The sequence below is a fragment of the Zosterops lateralis genome (genome assembly GCF_965231275.1).
Source record: "Zosterops lateralis genome assembly, chromosome: 1".
NCBI lineage: Eukaryota > Metazoa > Chordata > Aves > Passeriformes > Zosteropidae > Zosterops > Zosterops lateralis.
In genome coordinates, this window is record NC_139762.1 from 49,693,253 (window position 1) to 49,716,378 (window position 23,126).

The 23,126-nt window shown below is 37.8% G+C and overlaps 1 protein-coding gene across 1 annotated transcript in view; it reads right to left on the reverse strand.

The window, feature by feature from the left end:
* Positions 1-22,925: 22,925 nt before the first annotated feature.
* Positions 22,926-23,126, reverse strand: part of ARPP21 (cAMP regulated phosphoprotein 21) — a 286,537-nt gene continuing 286,336 nt past the window's right edge. The window contains exon 22 of the transcript XR_014592032.1: positions 22,926-22,940. The gene's annotated coding sequence lies outside the window, so the exon portion shown is untranslated. The remainder of the gene's footprint in view (positions 22,941-23,126) is intronic.

The following is a 23,126-nucleotide window of genomic DNA, read 5'->3' on the forward strand; positions in this document are numbered from 1 at the left end:
GTTTTTCAGAGTTCTACTATCAAGTAAATCTATTCCGAGAAAGTACCTATAAAATTTAATTATGTGATTTATTTTGATAAGTCAGTATGCAAGCACAGCATGTGCTGGCTCAAATACATCTTGAGGTGTTTTGGGGGCCCTGAACCAGCTTCTTCAATACACCTAGGAAGGTCTGATTTTTTTCATACCAGCTGGCCTGAGTACCAGAAAAAGTCTGACAAAAGAAACACAGAACTTCTGTCAAAAAAACCATATTAACTTGGACTGCACCACGCTTCATCCATGACACTGGTAATGAAAAACAAACAATTTAAAAGAAAGTTTGGAAGTATATACAGTTCTGCTGTCACTGCACTGTGTCTGCACCTTTAGTTCTGCTTCTTCCAGAGGCTAGGAAATATTTCACTTTTAAACTCAGGTTTCTGTCTCGTTCCCAGATTTTGTCTGGTGTTAAAGTAAGTGATATCATTTACCTTTCTGTGTCCTTCTCACAGATCCCTAAGCCATTTATTCCATAGCATACTAGACAAAGACTGTGATCCCTGAAAGAGCAGTTTATGCAATTGTTAGCCCTTTAAACAGACACAGGACTGAAAGCTTAAAGGCTTGCAAAGCCTGATTGCAGTCTGTGCCTTCAGTTTCCAAAACGGCACTAATAAAGGATGAGACCATAGCAGCAAATGGATCCTGAGAGGTCCTGACACGTTTGCTTCCAGGCAAATTTTCAGAGGATCCTATATGGGGGTGTAGGATGGAAGATATTGTCTGAAATTTCTAAGATTACAAGTTGCAATAAGAGATCACAGGAACTAGAACAGCATGCTGTGAAAACCCAACCAGCACAGAATGGATTAGCCTTTTAAATGAAACAAACACAACCAGATGCATATTATTCCAACCCCAAAGTTCCTGCAGGATACACACTTGACAAAAATCTATCTAGTGAAATTTTATTTACATTTCTGAAAGACGCACATCATCTAGTCCCAAAAATGGAGTTATTTTACTGTTTCTATGGCAACTGTTTGCCTTTCAGAGCTACTAAATGAAATGAATGGTGGAAAAACACATTGTATGGTAAATTCCCTGTTCTTCATCCCATATAGGTAGCACTGCTTCATTTAAACATGCTTATTGGTTTAGCTCTATCATGTTTCTAAATAGATATTTGTACTGTTTTCATATAGAACACTAATTCTAAGCCATGAACATCTGAGGCCTTAGCAAAATGATTTTAATGTGTTTTAGATTTCTGCCTGCAACAAAGTCCGAATTTTGATCACATCATAAGTCAAAATGTCTTTATGGACCATCTGGCAAACACTCTGATTTTTAAAATCTGATATTCTTGGTGGGGTCATATGTAGTCTGCTTCTGAGCAAATGTTAAAAATAAGTAGTTATTCCATATAGGACTACACAAATGTAATATTGCTGTGGCTGCTCTGGTCTAAAGGCGCATAAGAAAAAAAAGTATTAGAAACCATATCTTTTTTTTTTTTTAACTTAGAAAAGCTGAAAGGTATACAAACACTTCCCCATGTCTGAAACAGAATCTGCAGATTCAATAGCTAAACTGGGTTATATAATTCATTTTTCTTTGAAGTGGATGTGATTTTTATTTGTGCTTTCTGTGGGATCCTATTTAAGTTACCTTGAGCTGCTTTTCCATTTGTCACATCATTTAACACAGAAATGTCCTTGTGATGGTTATTCTTCTCTTTCTGCAGCTGTTCTTCAAGTGCTCCACAACCCCATTATTTTCTACAAGTTCAACTTAACAGTTGGGCTAAACTTTCCTGTCTTGTATCTCTGTCCCATTCTTAAGGTGAAAGGATATTTTAGATCATGGCAGGAGCATTAAATGAAAGAAAGAACTCAGCCAAGAGGCTTTGCTTGAAAACTGCTCCAGGAAGAAACTGAGGAAACTGAATCACAGTGTCTGCATTTTTTCCTTAACAGAATAGACAATTTGCAAGGTTTCAGGTATGGGACATTTGAGGGAAGATGAATGATGCAGCAAATTTATATGAAGAACAATTAGTTTTGGAGAAGGGAACCCTTCTTGCACACTTGCAAATTGATAAACTGACATGTGACAATGCTATTTTGTAGATATTTTTCAATGCAGAGTCAAACATATATAGGCAAGAATACTTACATCAGAAGTGGGTACATCACAGAAGTCAGCTCACACATCTTTATATGTGCCATAGGTTCACTAGTCTGGGCCTAAGAAACCCCTGCCTTGAATAGGAAAATGAACCAAAACTGAAGGTTTAAATTCTCAACTGAGCAGAATGAACTTGAACTTGAATTTCCAATATCCCACTCTACCGCTCTGGCTATTGATTTCATGTCAGAAGTATTATCTTGCCTAAAGAAGCTTGCCCTTCCCCTTATGAAACAAATGTAAAAGCACATTCTTTTCTGCAAGAGGTTTGAATTTCAAGAAACTATGTTTTTTCTTAAGAGGGTAAATAATTGCTACCCTTAAAAAACCAGTCTGTTTGGACTTCTGTTTCAATAAATAGCAGGGTACTGAGAAGACAATGTGTAGTTGCAACAACATAGGTGATTTCTCATGGATATAAAAAAGACCTAGATTCTTAATTTATCATCTATCTGGAAGAAAGAAAAAAAGCATTGTATTTCTGTATGCTTGTGTAAAGACCATCCTTTTTTGGCGAGGCCAAATAATAAAGGTCTGCACTACTTCACATACCAAAATGTTATTATCAAAGATTATCTAGAAACTATTCCTTCTCACTGAAAGCCCACTACCAAAGTTTTAAGTCTGGTACATATCTCAGGCTTGTAAACAGCCTGAGAGGTGAGAAGCTTGTTAGGAACATTAGCTGTCTCACTAAACAGAAATTAGGGGGTTTTTGTCACTATTGCTATAGGCCACTCCTCTGTGTTGTTTCAGGAAACACTGTTAGGCTGTATCCCTTGGGATACTGCCCTGAAAAACACTGCCTCAAACACTCGTGCATCAACAGTGACTGTTGAATTAAGCCAGGCAATAGCCAATAATACCATTAACCACAAAAGGCTGATTTCTAGAGCTCTGCAGGGGAAAGCACGCTCCATGAATAATGAGATATTGTGGAGTGGGCTGTAAATGCACTGTAACCACCCCATCTGCTGGTGCGGGCTCAGGCTGAGCACAGACACACTGGAAACTTCCAGCTCACACTGAAACAGGCCAGGGCTTTGGCTGGGGTGTGTATCATGAAACATCTGGATTCAGGCATGGCACTAGAGTAGCCCTGGCCAGGTCAGCCCTGAACCACTGGATGAGAGAGCAGAGGGAGAAACAGGGCTGACTGTCTGATTTGTTCCTAAACCCCTGGCAATGTTACTGACTGCTCATTAGTAAGCAATTTCATCTGTATGCATAAACAACTGTGGCATCTCCACCTTCTGAGGGATGCAGCATGTGGTGAGCATGATGCAATGAAGTACCAGCATTGATCAGCTCCAGCCCAGTGATATGCCAGCCAAGACACTCACAATCTATTAGCAATATATTGTGACTAAAGTTACTACTGCTAATTGCAGCATTACTATTAGAATTATTGCAGGATTCTTTAGTAACTACTACTAAATAAATTTATATGGCATATTTTCATATACTTGCTGACCTGAAGTACAGATAAATAATGGGAGAATGTCAAAAACTTATCCATACATTACCTCAGGGGGAAATCATGATGTTTAGATGTTTGTGATTTTGTTTGACTTTTGTCAGGTATGACCCATAGAAGACCAAGGTCATGTTTCTCCTCTGCTTAATTCTGGCCAAAATTCCCCGTGACTAACCTAGATTTTATTTATTATGCTTCCCACCATGGAAGTTCCACCAAGGTAGTTCATGTGCTGCTGATTATAAGCACAAGAGAGCTTGTGTTCGATTGCTTTGTAAAGACACAAGAGTATGGCACAAATGGCATGAAAGCAAAGCCCTCCAAACTTTAAATTCTCAAGTGCAGAATTGAATTTTGTTCTAAACTAAAATAAAAGCAAAGGTGATGGTTGTTTGCATTCTCTACTTCTCCCCTTCCCTGAATTGCTCATAAAACTGAATTCTCTAAAACCTTATGTAGGCCAATACTCTCTTTGGAGCATTAACACTGTGTCACCATTACTTTCTATTCATTTCAGGAAAGATATATAGAGTGAGCTTATTTTGCTCTCCAGCCATCACTAACTAGTTGAAATATCTAGAGTTAAGTATGCATTAAAGTACTGCTTTTCAGATCAAATAAGATGCATAAAAATATTTCAAGTAGTAACTGAGGTTCGTTACAATAAAAAAAAATATTGGATATTGAAAAATACAAAAAATGATATCTATAACATATCAAATTGAAATTTGCTCTTATTTCATAAAGACTGCCTTTTCTGATCACAAAATTCTTGATGAAAATGTTAGAAGTCTTTTCTTCAAATCTTCAGGTAAATCCAGGAATTTTTTTCCCCTGAATTTTCTCATTTTACTCTGCAACACCTTTCACACATCAAAAAAGTCCTTTCATGCCTGTAGTCTAACATGCAAATTTTTTGCCTTCTTGTATAACTCAGTGAGCTGTGGGTATGTCTTCAGTGAGCTATAGGTCTTCCCAATCTATCATCTAGGGCAATGATGATATAGGAGAAAAAAGCATTTGCCCTTGTAATTTTAAATGAAATTCCTCCCACTGAGATCCCTTGGAAAGCACCTAAGTACTTCTGCACTTTAAATTAGTGAAACTGAAGCTCGTGGAGTACTTACAGGACTCTTACAACTATAGATGTATTGATAGCACCACTGAATGAAAAGGCTGTGATGAATCAATATAACATTTTGTGGCTTTTTTTTCCCCTCACAGAGATATGCATTTTGGATTTGTCTTTTTTCCTGGTGGAGTTGCAATTAACAGAGATGACCAAATGTACACTGGACAGGCACCACCTCACCCACCACCATGCAGCTGCTTTTTCCTACACCATCCACACCTGGGGCTTTGGATCCATCTTGGCCAGCTCCACCATCCCTGCTTTTTCCACTCCCCTAAACACATGTGTCTTGGTTTGGATAGACAGGTATCTGCCAAGGAAGATTAGAGTCTCCCTTGGAATGTAAGCCCCCCCTCCCCCTTTTCAAATTATTATAAATTTGCAATTAAAAGGCTGTCAGGCAAAGATTTTGGGAATAGGTACAGCAGTTCTTTACTAGAGATATTAAAAGTACAAATGTTATAATACAAAAGAATAAGCAAACAAACAAATAAGGAATATCAGAAAACCCTGACAGAGTCAGAAATACAACCTGATGCCCTGTTAGTCAGGGTGTTGGAAACAGTCCAAAGTCAGCCCTCCTGGAGTGGCAGATGTGGTCCTGTTGGTAGCAGAGATGATCTCATGGAGCCAGGGGTCCCAAAATGGGTCTGGTCTTCCTTTGGGAGTCCCATGGGAACACCAGAGTGCCTGGTGACACTTGTGGCTCCTCTTTATCTAGGTGGAAATGGTTTGGCTTCTTCTCCCTGGGTGGAGCATCTCACAATAGGATGATGAAATGTGTCATGTCATTGGTGAGCTTTAATGGTCCATTAACAGAAGATACTCCCATGGGGGTAGTGGAAGAGTGAACAGAGATAAGAAACACTACTCCATCTGGTTTTAACAGTTGGCTTGGGAGGTAGTGGAAGACTGAACAGAGATAAGAAACAATACCCCACCCGGTTTTTAACAGCTGGCTTGTTATCAGAGAAGGCAGTTACCTCCTCCCTTCTGGAGTTATAACAGATAAAGAAAAATCTCCCCAACCGAGCTTTGGCCACCTCTTTGCTTTGGTCAAGTACTCTTAAGTATCCAACGCTTAGTCTCCTTGGTAACATATGGGGAAAAACATTCTTTAAAGTAAAAAAAGGAACAAACCTAACTCCCCAACAACATGATTGCTCATCCAGGCTTCTCCCAGTTCATTCACATTTTGTGAGGATAGCACAAAGATAGCATGACATAGATTTTTCTGTTATGATAGCAGCCTAAAAAGTTACAGCTTTGTAAGTCTAACTAAGCTGCTGTTCTCAGTGCAGAACCCTCAAAGTTTCCAAGGTACCTTTGAGGAGCAGTGGTCCAGAACACATACAAGATTTTCAGGTCTAAAATGTGAACTTCTGAAATTGATAAGAGGGGTACTATGAATTTTAATGGGGAAAAATCTAAGCCAGAAATTTAAGATGCTGTGCAGCCAGCAGTGAAGGCTGTTTTTGGTTCCTTGGATTTTCCAGATTAAAAAAAAAAAAAAAAAAAAAAAAAAAAAAAAAAAAAAAAAAAAAAAAAAAAAAGATAGACAAGATTATTAAAATAATATAACTTAATTTTGGTTAGTTTCTGAATTTTGCTTCCTTTTCTTTCTTCTCTAATGGCTTATTTTTGCTGTTGTATTTTGCCTTGATCCTCCAAGTGTAACAAAACAATGTGTGAAACACCACAAAAAAAGAAAAAAAAATAAAAAAGAAGAAAGAAAGAAATCCCACACAAAGGGCATTAATATTGTGACAGAACTTGTACTTATGTGTGAAGTTTGTGAAGAAGAATTATGCTTCCTTGTAAGTGAGAGAATACATTTCAAGGTGTACTTATGTGTGAAGCTGGTCTGTGAAGAAGAGTTATGCTTCCTCGTAAGAGTGAGAGAATACATTTTAAGGTGTTCTTTTCTCAGTCTTTAGATATGTATTCTTTAGTTACATGTGCAGAAAAATGTAAAGGAAATGCCTACATTTAAAGAGAGCTGACTAAAGTTTTCTTGAACATCTTACAAATGAGACCTATTTATGTATGAAGAAAGCAATACTGACACACAGTATCTACCCTGCACTAAATGCAAACTCTGAGTTCAGCACAACTTTGAAGTATTAGAAATGCTGATTTGAGAGGTACACTAAGGGATTAAAAGCTTGATCCAAAGCACATTGAAATTGATAACAAGGCCTATGTACACTGCAATGGGCTTTTGACTGAATATTGTTGCAATTTCATCACAGAGAATGGATTTTTTTTTTCACCATGGTGCTTTACAGGCATCTGTAGCTGCAGCTGTGCAACATTCCAGGTTTTTGTCTTCTAGAGATCCACACTAATCTTCAGTTCAAGTTTATCACCTCAATTCAGGCTTTACAACTTGTGCTACCTCCAAATCTTCCCCTTTGCTCAGGACCTACTGTGCTTCTGCACTAAGTCCTTCACCCCTGAGTTCTCACTGCAGCTTCACTGGAAGTAGTCAAATGAATTTATTCACGTCCTAGCAGCGTTCCCTTTGTGTGTGTTAATGAAGAGCCTGCAGTAGCAGGTTGGCATTAACCCAGCTGAGCTCTTCTTCATCACTTCCAGCCACTGCTGCCAAGTTGCATGAGGCAAATGGCAATGCTTGTGAGTTGTGTTAGCTGCTAAAGGAAATAGCAAATCTTTGAGAAAATTTGATCAGGAGGTTAGCCTGAGGGGAGCACAGTATTTCAATTTTCTGAACAGTTGTACTATTCTGACATTCAGTCTTCATGGGAAGAAAATCTCAACCATCATATTTCTGAGGGATTGAGACCTACTTGCACTAACATCAGACCTCTCTGTAGATGGGTGACTCCCTCAGCAATGATGCTTCAAGGTTCAGTTCTGCTCAAAGCAGGGAAGGCTAAATGCAATGTGCTGTCATGGACAATAACTTGTAATCTTCATTTCTCTCTGGACTGGTAAAATTTGATCACAAAATGTGCTTGACTAACAGTTTTGGGTTTAGGAGATTCATGGACTGAAGACGTGTTAGAGGAGGTTTAGGCTGCATATTAGAAAAAGGTTCCTCACCCAGAGGGTGTTGGTTGGGGCACTGGAACAGGCTCCCCAGGGAAGTGGTCACGGGACCAGCCTGACAGAGTTCAAGAAGCATTTGGACAGTGCTCTCAGGCACATGGTGTGACTCTTGGGGTGTTCTGTGCAGGGCTAGAACAGGACCTGGACTTGATGATCCTTGTGGGTCCCTCCTAACTCAGCATATTCTGTGATTCCATGCCTGTTGTTTAGGGATTAAAATTATTTGCTTTAGCTGATTCAGGAAGAATCTGCCTCATTTGAATTGTTCAAGAATGTCTGGGCCCTAACGATTGGATATTTTTATTTAAATAAGAATTATCATCCACACTGTTTTAGTCTCTTTATCTGAGTGGCTAACACAATAGAAATAAAGCAAGCCATTCTCATGGAGACAGCTTACACTTGCATCAATTCTGATAAGTAAAATCATGTATTTGTGCAGTCATTCCTGAAATATACCTAGGAAATTAAATTTTTCACCCAAGTTACCACTACCAATGAATGAACAATGGACACCCTGGTCACCTATTGAATACGGGACCATGTGAAGTGGTCGTGATCTGTCCTGAGGTAAAGGTTATGGAGCAGAATAACTGTCCAAGAGAGCCAGCCTAACCACTCCACTCTGCAGTTCTACCTCAGCTCCCATTGTGACGTTATTCTCTAAAACCTCAAAGTACTCTGTAACCCGGGTAATTTAGCTGGCCTGAGAGAAAAATGTATGTTTTCTTTTCCTGGTTCAGCTGCATACTTCACTTTTTATGGCCCATTTTAACAGCCCTTTCAGCTGCATTTATTCTTTTGAGAAGTCAGACTGATTTTCATCCTGGACACTAGACATTGCTCAAGATCATACATTATGGACAGTACTTCACTGTCATCTAAGCCACTGCTGTAGTGGTGGCTGTTTTGTAATGTAAAAGCGCAGCTGTCTGCTTCTCTGTGATAAGTGCTATAAATGGTACATTGCAATCCAAGCTACTGTAGTATTATAGCCAAAAGAGGATTACAAATGGCATGGCTTCTGTAAGGAAGGGCTATATACAGCTGCACACATGCACTCCAGTGATTCTTATCATCGGAGTGGAGAATGGCATTTTCACTTTTAAGAAATACTTATCTCCAGAGTGTATTACTGCTACCTTGCTGCCAGTTACTGCTTCCTGGCAATGAACAGAGACCATATGCTTTTACACCGTGACATTTGATTAATGACTCTAATACAGAGTCACCTGAGGAAAGAGTGGTGTCATTAACATGAGAAAAAAGAAGCCAATAGCTGTAGCATTGTCTCTCCTCAATATTTTGTGGGAAAGTGAGAAAAGGAAGTGAAAGGAATTAGAGCTGGAGAATAATGTTAATAGCTGTCTTTAGATAGCTCCCCAGAGGGGAGGTTTTGACAGCTTTTGCATGGATGGGGCTATTCTCTTCCCCCATGCAATAGCCTCCATCTGGTTGTGTATCACTAAAGTAGACTGAATCCCTGCAAAGAAGATGACATCCACAGGCAAGCCCAGGGACATCTGAACACAAACTTTTGTAGCCTTGTAACCTGAACCTCTGACAAGGCAATAAATGCAGTTCTGCTCGTGGGAGACATTGAGAACATCATGATAGTCTTGGAGGAGTTGGGACTGATGACTGATGTACAGCCCTGCTGCTAGCTCATAGCCTGACCTTTCTGTAGTTTTAATGACTCAGCTTTAACAACCCAACAAGTCAAAGAAGTAATTAGGATAAGGAGAATTATCAGCATCTTTATGTAGCAGACATACTTCATGTACAAAAGGTGATTAACATCAAGCATGAATGTAAAAGTTTTGATTTATTTATTGAGTTTGGTAAATGCAGACCAGATGTCACAATTTTACTAACACTTCATCCAGCTTCCAATGAAGCCAAATAGGTGAGAGACAAAAAGAACTACCTAAAGCCAAAATGGGTCTGAAAAACTGCAGAAAAACGACCTTTTTTTTTTTTTTTTTAAACTAGCATTTTTCCATTCATTACGGAGTACAGCTTACCCAAATATTTAGATCAGTGTATTATGTCCAAGCGCAGTATCTTATTTTCTGCAAGATACAAGAAGGCTGTGTGAGGTTCACAGCCTGAACCGTGACAGATTTCTGAGGGCCAAGTTTTATCTCTAAGACTTGTTTATTTACTTGTTGCTATAAATATTAAAAGTCTTTGATTTAAACCCAGACCTTCCATATGAACGTGCTGTGCTTTTTGACTGCAAATTGCTTCTAATTTCAAGATGCAAATGAGCAAGGAAGAAGAAGAATCGACAGAGAAACATTGCTTATTTCTCAGCTTTTTGCTCTAATAGCTCCATTCCATAGAAAAACTATGGATAAGAAATCAACCTGAACATTTCAAGCTTCCCAAATAGAAAAAAGCCATATACGATCATTAAATGTCACACAAAAGACTGAACAACCTCACAAAAACCCTGACCAACAGCATAATCATCTTCAAAGAGCTGAACTGAGAAAGAAAAATTCTTCAAAGGAGCATAACCCAGGTATCATAACAGAAATGAGCCCAGAAGAAAACTCAAGGTTTGCACTTTTGTCCTCCTAGCTTGGATGACAGTTTTGAAAAACTTATCTCTAAGGCAACTAAGATTTATAACCAAAATTCATGAGAGAAGCCATCAATATTTCTTCTCCTTGAACATTGCCTAAAGACTTGTGGCTCAAAATATGCATGTCCCAATTTTATTCAGTTCTAGAGACTGTGAAAGAAAAAAATCTGATGGCACAATTTGATTGTGACGACATGGTCTTCTTGGAAATACAATAAAATAATCACAGATTACAAAATAAATGTCAGCTGTTTAGTATGACACAAGGGCATTTAAGGAGTAGTTCCAACTGCCAAACTTCTGTTATTGCCCTTCAGGTTAAAATTAATTGAAGAAAAAAAACCCAGGAAATAAGATTTGTAGTCCACTTATGAAAAGTGTGTGGGGACAACAGAATTTTAAGGGTAGAGTAGTAGCACTGACCTGAATTCAGAAGAAAGTGAAGCAAGAGAACTAGAGCATCATTAATAGCTCTCATGGTGCACCTCTTCAAAACAAAATCCCTTGATGCCAGAAAGCAGAATTGAGGCAGGCAAGCGGGGGAGCCCTGCCGAGATGGTCGTGAACCTCATTAAAGGGAGAGGCATCAGGCAGTGGGTGTACTATAATTTGGAAGATAATTTATAATTATCCTTTATTTTGAAGAGACACATGCTACAGACAAGTCTTTTAAATTAGGCAGTAACAAACAATAACACAGAAAATATCCTATAAGAATGGCAGCAAGGAACAACTCCAAAGTGTAAGGATCTGATGTGCCCCACTGCATCGTCTCCTAAGGCTATGTTGGTTGAGATCCTTAATGCAGTGCCTCTGTGGCTATGAAACCCCCACCAAACAGTTCAAAAGGGAATGATTTCATCCTTTTATAGATGCTCCCATGAAGAAAAATATGTGTAACCAGCCAGAACTGCAGGACCTTCTCCTAAGCAAGAAGATGAATATCTCACCTCACTTTATTATTGTTTTTCCTGCAGTTAGATTGAGGTGAGGGTATTTCAGACAGGCTATCCACTAGAATACTCTAATGATAGGAAGTTTGTAAAATGTCACAGACTCTCTAGTACATCCATGAAGAACAAATATTTTTTGCTGTGTTTTTGTTCTATCCAGAGATGTTTTTTTTTCCAGGAGTTGTGCTGATGTATCTGTCTGTGTGTGCTAACATGGAGGCAATCCTGTCAGGCATTCAGGCAGTGTGTGGAGATTTTAACTGTCAGGGAAAAATATTTCTCAGGCTACATAATGCACCAAAGATTCGGTGCACTCTTTATTTTACTCTATTAGGGGACTTTTTTTCAAAGCGGTCACTGAAGTCAATGGTTGATCTGTAAATCAGACCATGTAAATATTCCCAATATTTGGGCCTTTAAAATGACATCCAGCTAGTGATATATTCTGAGGCAAGAAGTTAATTGTTTCCACAATCTAGAAATGCATAAACTGCCATTATTTCCTGAAGACTGTTTTTATACTGTGGATATTATACTCAGTGTCAAATAGACTATGATTTATGTCAGGCATGCTTTACATTCACCTCAGTGTTCTCCTCCTATGAAACAAAGCCCTCACTCAGGAAAAAAAAGTTACCAAAAAGAATGTACACAGCTGCCTCCCTGCCCTTGACAGGGAGACATGGAGGTAAAAATGCTCATCAAAAAGGGATTGGCCTTATGAGGTAATGGAAAAAAATTGGTCAAAACTATTTCTCCAATTTTCCAACCAGACTGTCTCCTTCACAAACCTCAAAGCCTCATTTACCCTTTTTCCATTCTATGTGAGAAAAAATTCATGAGGCTCATGAGACTTTAATAATAAATTAATTAAGATGAAAAATAAGACAGAAAAGCTTTGCAGATTTGGTTCAGAGTGTCTTTTTATCTCTAATTTATGTAATCACCTTTGTCCAAGGAGTTGAAATAAAATTTTCATGGGATCAGTTATTTCACACTTTGGGTCAAAAGACACAGCAATTACTGTTTTATTATTTCCCTGCCTCCTCCACTATTCACTTAGGGCTCAGTACTTTGGAACAACAAAAATGAAAACAAAATCAGGTTCAAAGTTTTTTGAACCTGAAAGTCTGAAGTCTCATGTAACTTCAAAGCTGATTCATGTTAAAGCAGGATAAAACTATAGCCCCTAAAGCTTGAGCAAAATACCAAACACACAGCACTCTGAGTTTTTAGAGTCAGATGAAGCAGCCCCAACTTCCATACAAAACTCCAAATGAGTATTTCCAGGAGGGCAGGTTGGAATTCTTCAGATCTAATGGAGACTCACTAGAGGCAATGATGTAATTGAGTTTCGATGTAAGTGCAGAAAAAATATCAGTGGCAAAACAAAAATGAACATAACCTGCCTCCCCCGCCCATCACTGTTTGTAACGTACTCAAAAAAAAAAAAAAAATTATATTCCAAACTGGACGTTAGAACTCAGGCAAAGGACAAAACCCCTAAAACTTCTTTTCCATTGTAGAAACCCTATGCCTACCTGATACAGAGGTGGTGAAAACCATTCCTAAGAAAGATCACCAGTATTTAAAACCATGTGAAGATGAATGTTCCGCAAAACTCAGTTACCGAGTTTCTCCTTCTGGTTGTTTATACTGACACCTTTCTCCTGTCCCTCCCTGACTTCCTACAAAATATATTTATAGCCAGAATAGATTCTGGTCCGTAAGACATCTAAGTTTATCCTAATCAGACAGTCCATCTCAGAATAAATTTAAAATAATCTAATAAGTAAATTGGAGTAATAGCCATTTGGAATTTGCAACATGCCAAGAGTCATTACAAAGAAGGACTTGCTATTGTACAGTTTTCTCCTTTTAGGAGACACAGGAAATAACTGACTCTGTGTGGTGTGGGCTGAGATATGAGAAACATCTACTGTCAGCAACTTTAATTATGTTTCAGGGTTCATTAAATTCATGAGGTACCAGTGATCTGACTGTTCTTTCCTTTGGCATCTGTGAAAATCTGACTCCAGCTTCATACTGATAAATCTTTAGCAAACCTAGCTAATGCTTTATCAGTATGGAGTTAGATTCAACTTCCCAACAAATTTTTGATAGAATATTACAACTTGGAGGCCTCAAACTCACTTCTGCTGTCATTTTTACCACTGGACATGATTTGAGAGCCCTTGGGGATATGAGAAAACCCATTCATTATCAGTTGTGTTTCACTCACTGTATGTAGCCTAAGTGCAGCTTGCATATCATGACAAATCAACAAATCTTACTCAATCTCCTGGCCTTGACTGGGTGATCACTGAAGAACTGCATTAGCCAGGTTTCATTTAGATAAAACTTTCTCACCCCATACTCTTTTATTAACATTTTCTTTAGTAAAGACATCCCTATATAGAAGACAGATAACATGAACATCCTTCATCAACCTCAATACCAGGCTTGATGGAAACTACCCCAGAGGACTGTGTTTTTTACCAGTTTTTTAAAGGAGCATACAGCCTGAAAATAAAGCAAAAGAAAACCTAACCAGAAAACAAACAACTCTTTCCTGAAAAAACAATGACTTTGGATCACTCCATCCACATTTACTGTGCATTTGTTTTGAAAATATTCCAATAGGGACATGGTTACTTATGCCAACATTGCCAAATGCTTAATTGCACAAATGCTTCCATCTGGGTGAAGGAAAGATTTAGAGGCTGTTTAGCCAAAACAAATTATATTTTAATTCTGAGATATGAATTCATGTGCCTGGGAGGTCTCAGCTGTAAAGTCCAAAGAGCTTTTCAAATGTGGGAACTCCAACAGCTTCTGAAGTGGCCTGATAGGTTGACTGCAGGAGCAATTACCAGAGACAGTGGGCCAAACCTTTCCCAGTTCATTTCCTCTGAAATGTGACTGGATTCCTGACACAAGAGCTTCTGCTCCCTTGCGTGGGGCTGTGATAGTCTCCAAGGAGTTCTGGGCCCACAAATAGAAAACATTTTCATCTTCACAACCGACCATCAACTTGTAGTGCATTGTATTTTAAAGAATCTGTATTATTTTAGACAGTATCACACTCTACACAGCCAAAAATCATTTACTGTAACATTCTGATATGTATTATGTAGACAGAATGCATCTTAGTTAAGCTATTTCTAGCACCAAGTTTAGGCAAAATGCTAAGCATTTCCTCTGAAATATTTCAAAACAAGTATGAGAGTTCACAGAACTAAAAAAAAAATCTGTTGCAGATTGTTACAATATTTAGGCATCAGGCATATTGCAGCTAACTATATATTTTTGATGCAAAGCATATTAAATGAGAGAAAAGATTGCCAACTGTTCATCTTGAAACAACTTCATTTCATAAACACTAGACAGCAAAGAAGTATTAGACTTCCCTTTATACATGTAGGGAAGTCAAGGCATGAACATGTAAACAACATAGAATATAAGAGTATATTTTAATATAATATGTACCAGTAGCAAATTCAAAAGCAGAATGCATGTTTCCTAATAACCACTCCTGTTCTAGTTAGGGTAAAAAAACTCACCAAAACCCCCAACAAAACACAAATTAACCAACCCAAGAACATGCATCTAGTTAAAGGTCAGACTACATAACACAAAGCTGGCATAAATCAGTATCCTTGAAACAAGCAACACTACTTTGTCCAACAGATCCTGCATTTGGATTAAGTGGCTTTCAGGGGCAGTACTGGTGGGATTACACCCAAGTTGACATCTCCAGCTAAGGATCTGATCTGCGTGCAAGTTCAAGTAGTAAAGAGTCTGAGGCAGAGGAGAGGAAATGAGGTAGTGAATGCAAATGCCATGGTAATATGGACTTCTAGAAAGAGTATATTTTAGTGAATTTGAGACAAACTCATATCATTTCTCTCACATTAGGCTGGGTCATTGGAAAGGAGCCATGAAACCTTTAGACTTCGGATATTGTGTCTCTGCCACTAATTTTTATTTTGTTTACAACTTATGTTTACAGCTTTTGGGGTTTTGTTTGTTTGTTGTTTATTCTCCAGCTCATTCCAAATTTTGAAGACTTTGTTACTATGGAAACAATTACAAAATTGGTCTACTCATAGCCTGGTGATACCTCAGAGCTGAAAAAATAATAAGGAAAGAGTTTGAGGCAAAAATTGCTTAGAATTGGAATCATAAAGCAGTGTAGGACAGTCTACTGCCTCCCTTTTAGCTCTCTAATTCACTGCTGACAAAATCAGGTTAGTTTACCCAATTTAAATTTACTTTACAGAAGTACTGGCACAAGCACAACACAAACACAAAAACCAGGGTTGTGCCATCTCAGTGCTTGGAAATGAGCATCAGCTGGGCACAGCAGAGCCTTCTGCTGGAGAAGGACCTTCCTGGACTTTCAGGCATGATAATAAAAATGCTACACACTAGCAAAGTAAATTTGTTCTGGACTGTTCTTTGGGATTCACAACAACAAGCATGTTACATGGCTCAGGTCCATGTAACATTTTTTTTTAAGTTTTTGAAATAAGGCAGCTACATACTTACTGTTTATAAAGGATGGTGTCCAGACACTGTGACTTCCAAAACCAATGCAATCAACCTTTTGGAGAAACACCAGTTGACCCAGGATGAAGTCACATCAGGGTATTCTAACAGTTCAACTAAACAGAGGTTTGTACTTCATAATACAGCATCGTTTGTTGTTTTTTTAGTATTATTGCCATATGGCACTTAGCCATAGAGCACAGGTATCCTGACAAGTACCCTGAAAAGGAGCACACTGAAAAACTAGTCCCTGATCATCTGCACCACTTTACGGTTAGCTCTCTTACCAGCTTAGTTCCAAACTGCTCCTGCCACCTCCCCTCAAAACTAATACACTATAGAAAGAGCTAGCTTTAAATTCTGTGCATATGATGCAGTCAGTTCACATAGTTTTGAAGCCAGGGGTTTCTGTGTTTCCCCTTCTTTCAGTGAAGCAGATACAGCCATGACTATTCTATCACAGGAGCCACCAGAATATCTATGTACGTAAGTACTTAGCTCTTCCCCAGGGCACACAAAACCAGCTGCCTACATCCCAAAGAATAGCAACGATTGAAAAGCCTGGTCACAGACAGAAATTCCAACAGAGCTCCTGAATGGGCCTGAGGTGCACCCTAGAGACCCACAGACTTAAAGAGAACATTGGAAAGGTATTTCGCAAGAGAAGCTGGTTTTGCCCAGTAGCAGCAAGATCTTGCCACAGCTGTGGAGAACTAAAGGATGAGTTCACTGGATGAAACCCTGTGGCAGTATTGCAGTACATCTACTTTAGATGCTGCTAAAATTGGTTTACTTCAACGAGAAAATATTACTAGATGTGAGATGGCTATAAGATCTGATTCTTTTCATATGAAAAGGAAAGAAATCATTTATTCACTGTCAGTTGATTATTTCAGAGTTTTTTAGATGTGAGGCAAGTACTTGTTTACTTGTAACATGTGGAAGGCTGCTTAAGAAGACAAATGTATCAAATTCTGTTTTCTCTTCATCCTAATATTTTTATCCACTATAATTTCTTATGGTTCAGCATTAAAATAAATTTTTTTCAAAGATGCCTTTCTGCACAAGAACACTTTCTTACTTCATTTCAAACCTGTCTTTTCAAAGGCAATGGATTTTTAGGTGTATTTATTATCTTCCACTATATATGCCACTTTTCTTAAAGTTTTTCTTCATTTTTACTAACTTCCAGTCAGGTGGAAATCCCCTGAGCCTTCCTGCAATACTCTAATATACTGAATCTTATTAACTAGTGATACTTTTTTACTCCCAGAAAAAGAATTGATTCATTAAATCCACTTCGACTTCACTGAGAGTTTGGACTGAATAAGAAAATACAGGTATGACTGGAAACACTGCAGAAGCCAATTCCTCTGTGACTTTGAGATGTAAGTGAAGTTCTTCATGAGAAGGGAATAACTTTTGGTTTGGTGGGTTTTATATTTGGTGTTTGCACAGTCCAAACTCATGGGAATGATTGCCTTGCACCTTTTGGAGGAGCCGTTGTGGGTTGGGGGAGGTTGGTCAAGATTCGTTGTGACTGGGTAGTCTTCACATAATTCCTTTTTTTTTTTTTTTTTTTTTTTTTTTTTTCCACTAATCAAGGGAGGAACAACTGTGGAAAAAAAGTTCAAGGAATGAGCTCAAGATACAACTGAACTTCTCACTGCTTGTAAGGGTCCAGTCATGGTGCTCTACAGAGGCTTCACCACAGCCAATGGTGGATTTGCTGCCACACAGTGCAAAAAAACATAGAGCCGTATATGCTTTCCTTGTTGGAGTGCCACAGCAACAAACAGTATCTTTGCAAATAGTTCTAACAGAAACAGGTCCCTCTTGCTAAGGATGGAATTTTAAAGACTGCATAACTCATAAAGATCTAGACAGTTCCACCAGTACCAACAAAGTCTGTTCTGGTAGGTGAGGCGAGCATCCTGCAGTGTCAGTTTCATACTTACCAAAAGGACTTTATGTGATTAGTTGGCATATAAAATCAGATGATCCTGCTTTACTTCACACTGAATGAAAATGTAACAATTACGAAAAAAGTCAAATTTGCACATTTACATATTCCATGTAATCAGGAGAAATAGAGGCATATTCGGAAGCAGTGAGCGTTATCACAGACTCTGTATGACTTGTATTATTCTTGTGTGACATTTCAATACACTTTCTCTGAACTAAATTAAAAGTCATGAAATGATTTCAATGAATTTCATACATAGGAAACCTTTCTACATGGAAATGTATATTTTGCTGGAGAAGTGATACTTATCTCAATACGTAACACTTTGGATATAAGAACAGAACTCTAACAGCATCTGTCCTCTTCCTATAGACTACAGAAGAGGCCTGGATGCCTATGCTAGGTTAGTGGCTAATATTGAGGTGAATCTCACCCAGGAGGCTGAAAGCGTAAAAAAAATTTAGGTTCAATTTAGAAGCTCAAAACTGGCAGGCAAGGAGACTCTGAAAGCCTGAGTGCTTTGGAATGTTGAAAAATTACAAAAACAGAAACCCTTCCTGAAAAGCAAACTGATTTGGAAACTATGATATTGTATGTAACTAAACAGAAGCCTCACTCTGTCCTTCTTATTAAGTTATGTTTTCTGGATACAGATATTAACAGGAGCAAGTTTGAAATCCAAGAATGAGAGGAAACATGGAAAATATGTCTAGGAGAATCCTTGAGAGGATTTCTAATTCCTCTCTTGCTTCAGAAAAGAATCATATCCTGTCTTATACCCAGGCTGTGCTTTGTCAGACACTGATTCTGCTTTTAACAACATCAGCATTGAAATTCCCATACCCTCTCTAGGGAAGCTATCCCCACATTTCACTGACTATCTCAAATGGTAGGAAGATTCCCAACTACCAAATCTGAATCCTGCTTAGTGAAATTTATTTCTCTTCTCTTTGACCATATGAATACTGCATTCTTCTCTCTTTTGCAATACCTTTGTATGTGTTTAGGGAGTGCTGTCACATGTTCCTTTAATCATTCTCTCTTTGGAAGAAGTAATCCTAGCTCTGTCAAGGAGTTCTTGATTGTCAAGACCAGAAAACAGCACTTTCCTCTTGGAGCTCTCCAGTGTATGTTGCAGTGTGCTGCAAATGCATGTTCTTCCAATTAACGAAATTTCATCTAAACCAAATTGCTATTCAAATAACCTGTTAAGATTATTTTGTGCTATCAACTCTGAAGTATTCAGTACTGATTAAAGTGACCTTTTCCATGAAGAGGAATAGCAATGCAGAGTGCTTCAAAGTCAATGAAACAATAATAGGTCTCATTCAACTCTTATTTTGTCTGGCTTGAAATTCCAGTAGCTTAGAAATACTAAGGAATAAAACAGCTCAACGTGGCCATATGGAGACATAGAAAATAATTAAATAAATATTCAAAAAAAATTAGCAGCAACGAGATTCTGATTTTCCTTAAGTTAATAAGCAATAAGAGAAAATACATCTGATTTCCTTGAAATCCTTAATAAGCTGTCCAAGTTAAGTTTTTTTATCATGTTATGAATCATTGCTATTCCAAAGTTAATTAAAGCAATTACAGCTAATTAATATGCATAACAGGCTTATTTGACTGAAAAAAATGAATACATAGACCCAACAACAACAAAAAAGTCAGGTAGTAAATAAAATTGCATCATCAACCACTGCATTTTTTCCAAGTCTAGACGTGTTTTGATTTTTTATCTGGAAGATTAATTCCGCTTTTGTTTCCCATTAGATATATTTCGCATTCAGGAGTTCTCCTGTTTCACATTCTATCTACTCAGTGATCACATTCTAGGCCTTGCTTTAGAAAGTTGTCTTCTTCCCTCAAAATGACACCATCTCTTTAAATATCTAAATTAAACTAACATGTTCTCAAAAGAAAGTATCTTACTCTACAAATTGGCACCTACATATGAAAAAATTATTTAAGAAGTGTCCATGTCAATACTCTCTAGCAGGTGGAGACTCCAGACCCTTTTTCTACAATTGCAGTCTCTTAGATGCATCTTTTTGAGGTACTGTACACATCCACATCAAGAAGTTTGTTACTTGAATGTGGGGTCAGAATCCCAATCAGCCATTGGGGAAAAAAAAAACCAACAAGTAGGACATTTTAATCAAACTTTTGCAAAGCCTTTGCAAAGCTTTGGATTTGTATGAACTAAGAGTTCCTTATATTGAGTTTGAACAGAGACATCAATGCCTGATAGAGAACCACAGATAAGTTGTTTGCAGGGGACCTCTGGTGACTATTTAACAAATTAGTGGAGCAGGACCAGTAGAAGATATAGGGGTCAACTTCATTTTTCTTTGGCATGATGGAATTATCAAAGTTGGAGAATAAAATTCTTGGAGCATGGAATATATGCCAGAGTGGTGTTCATTTGTCTGACATTAGAAGTGTCCCATGTGATTAGACTAGACAATAAAAATGTGCTGTAAAGAGAATTACAGAGCCATAGCTAACATTTCCATTTGGGAAAACTTTTTTTAGGTATGGCAAGGAGCGTTAATTACTCCTTTTTATGAAGGGCTATTTAAGAAAGCACACATGTTTGTTAACTGTATTGATTGTTGAATACTTTGCTGTTCAGAAAGGATTCCTCACTCATGCCACAGAACCTTAATCTGGGTGCTTGGAAAGGACACAGTACACAATACATCAAGTTAATGGAGAGTATGAAATTATCCCCAGGTTGTAATATAGGCCAGAGCAAGACAAAACTACTTGAAGCTAGATTCTGGAACATTGTTCAAGAAGGCAACATCAGGCAGTGCATGGCCTTGGCTGAAGAAGGACCAAGTCCTAACAGCACAAGAAAAGTAGCTCAACACAAACCCAAAAGCAGAGGAGTAGCTAACATGTGAACATAGAAATACACCTTAAAACCCAAGGCAGTTTCTGAGGTTTTGTTCTCAGCCTGCAGTGAACCACAGTTTATAACTTCCACAGGACTTAAACAGATACATCAATATATCCTGGAGTTGGGCATAGTGCCCTGCATTTGCTTCCTGAGGAGCAAAACACAAACTTGCACCAAGAGTGTTCCTCCCCTTGTCCTACCTCATCGACATCTGGTATGATGGTGGAGATATTTTATGTATCAATGATCAAGAAATTCATCAAGAGCCTGTTTTGACTGCAGACAAATAAAAAAGAAACAGTATTTTAATTCCCTCTAAAAATTAAGTGGTTAGACAATAGGGACCCTTGGACTGAAAACGAAAACTAACATTTATCAAGACATAAATAATTAAGTAAAAGAATTAATTTTAAATTTGTGATAGCACCTTCCTGGATAGTATTAAAAAGTGTGGGAAAGCTGTTTTTTCAGTAAATAAAAACCTATGGAAGGAATTTAATGGAAAGAAGGACCTAAAATGAATATTACCCATTAGAACAACTAATGATTTGAAGACTAACACTCTTAGTAAGAGATGCCAGAGCATTCCAGCTGTAGGCAGAGAGAACAGATTGTTGCAAGGCAAATTAGTGCCATACTAAGTTGAGTTACTAGTATTGGAAAATGATGAGTCATTAATGATTTTCAGGCAAAAATAAAAGTATGAGTGAGTTCTAGCAGAAAAGAACCCCCAAACAAAGAGGGCTTTTTTAATGAGGGATAAAACTAAAAAACAAGGAGGTGATCAAGACTCAAATCACAGTGAAGGTGTGAATATCTGTATTTCAATGCTTTAGAAAAATGGGAGAGAATACATCACAAGTCTAGTAGAAGATAATTACAGCATCTGAGTGTGACAAGTCTCATTGTATTATATAAGCATAAGGAAAAGAATAAACCTCAAGAGTCATACAAATGAACATCCATTTGCTAGCCTTGGCCATGTCACATGGTGTCTGCTCCAGCCTCAAATTAATCACTTCATATTAAACCCAAACTCTACACCTGTTTGTAAATAATAGTCCTTCAAATTCCATTAATTATGTACTTGAGATGGCAGTAAAATTCAGGCTGAACAGAAGTTAATGTATAATATGAAAAATGCCCAAAACCCTACATTAGAAAAAGAATTAAAAAATTGTTATTTTCATCTGCTGGAAAAGTGAATAATGTTTAATTATTCTAAAACCAAAATTAGTTTTCAGTTTTTCATTAAAAACATGAACTATTTCAGAACGAAGGGAATCCACAGAAACTCCAGCTAAAGGGCCTATTTTCAATAAAAACAATTGCCATACAAAAAATTTTACTCGCATAAATATTTAGAAATATTTAAACATGATTTTGAAAAGGATATGTAAGGGAGATTACAAAGACCTCTAATATCAAATACTGTCACCCTGTTGAGGTGTCTAAAATTTTTTGACTAGTAGTTTCTTAACCTTTTTTGATAAGTTAAGCAGCTTGAGCTCATGGGATTCTTTCATGGTTACACAAGCAAGAGATCATTCTTAATCCTTCTCTATTTAATAGTTTCCAAATTTCTTCAGTAATCTTTCAATGGTAGAGGCACAAGGCTGCATTGCAGTCAGTAGCAAGCTCCCTGTTTAATGTCAAAACTCACATCCACTGCAGGAAAGTACAAGGACTGACAATAACCAATCTCCAGGGTGAAAATATTTAATCTCAATTAATAAAACTCCTATTTATCCAAGTACATAATAGCGTTTATCCTTGCCAATGTATAAATTTTATTACTGCTTGATGGTTTTTTAGCATTTCTTTGCTTGACAGTGCCTAGACCTTAGAATTAGCCTACAACAATAACAGTTTATTTCATGTTTAAGCCTCTCAAATGTTCCTTGCTGGTGATTAAAAAAAACCCAAAAAAACCCAACAACAATAAACAACAAGCAGGAGAAAGAAAAAAAACAACCCTTGACTTCTTACAAGACTGATGAAAACAGAAAGAGCTTTGGAAGAACAATCTGCAAATCTGGTCAAACCCTGGGAAATGAGATGCCTTCCAAAACTGGGTTTCATCAGTCTGCTGGTTGCATGGAGAGAAGCACAGGAGAAACTAAAAAACAGGAGAGATGCAGTCTTGTAACTATGCATAAAGAAATGTAGCTCCATGGGAACAAATCCCTACTCCAGATATTACTCAAAAAATGGGATGAAGAAAATGAGTGTCAACAGCAAAAAAGTTGATAAAAGAAAGAAGCATTTCCTTCTTTGTCAAATCTGTTTTTCACCTGTCTGGCTT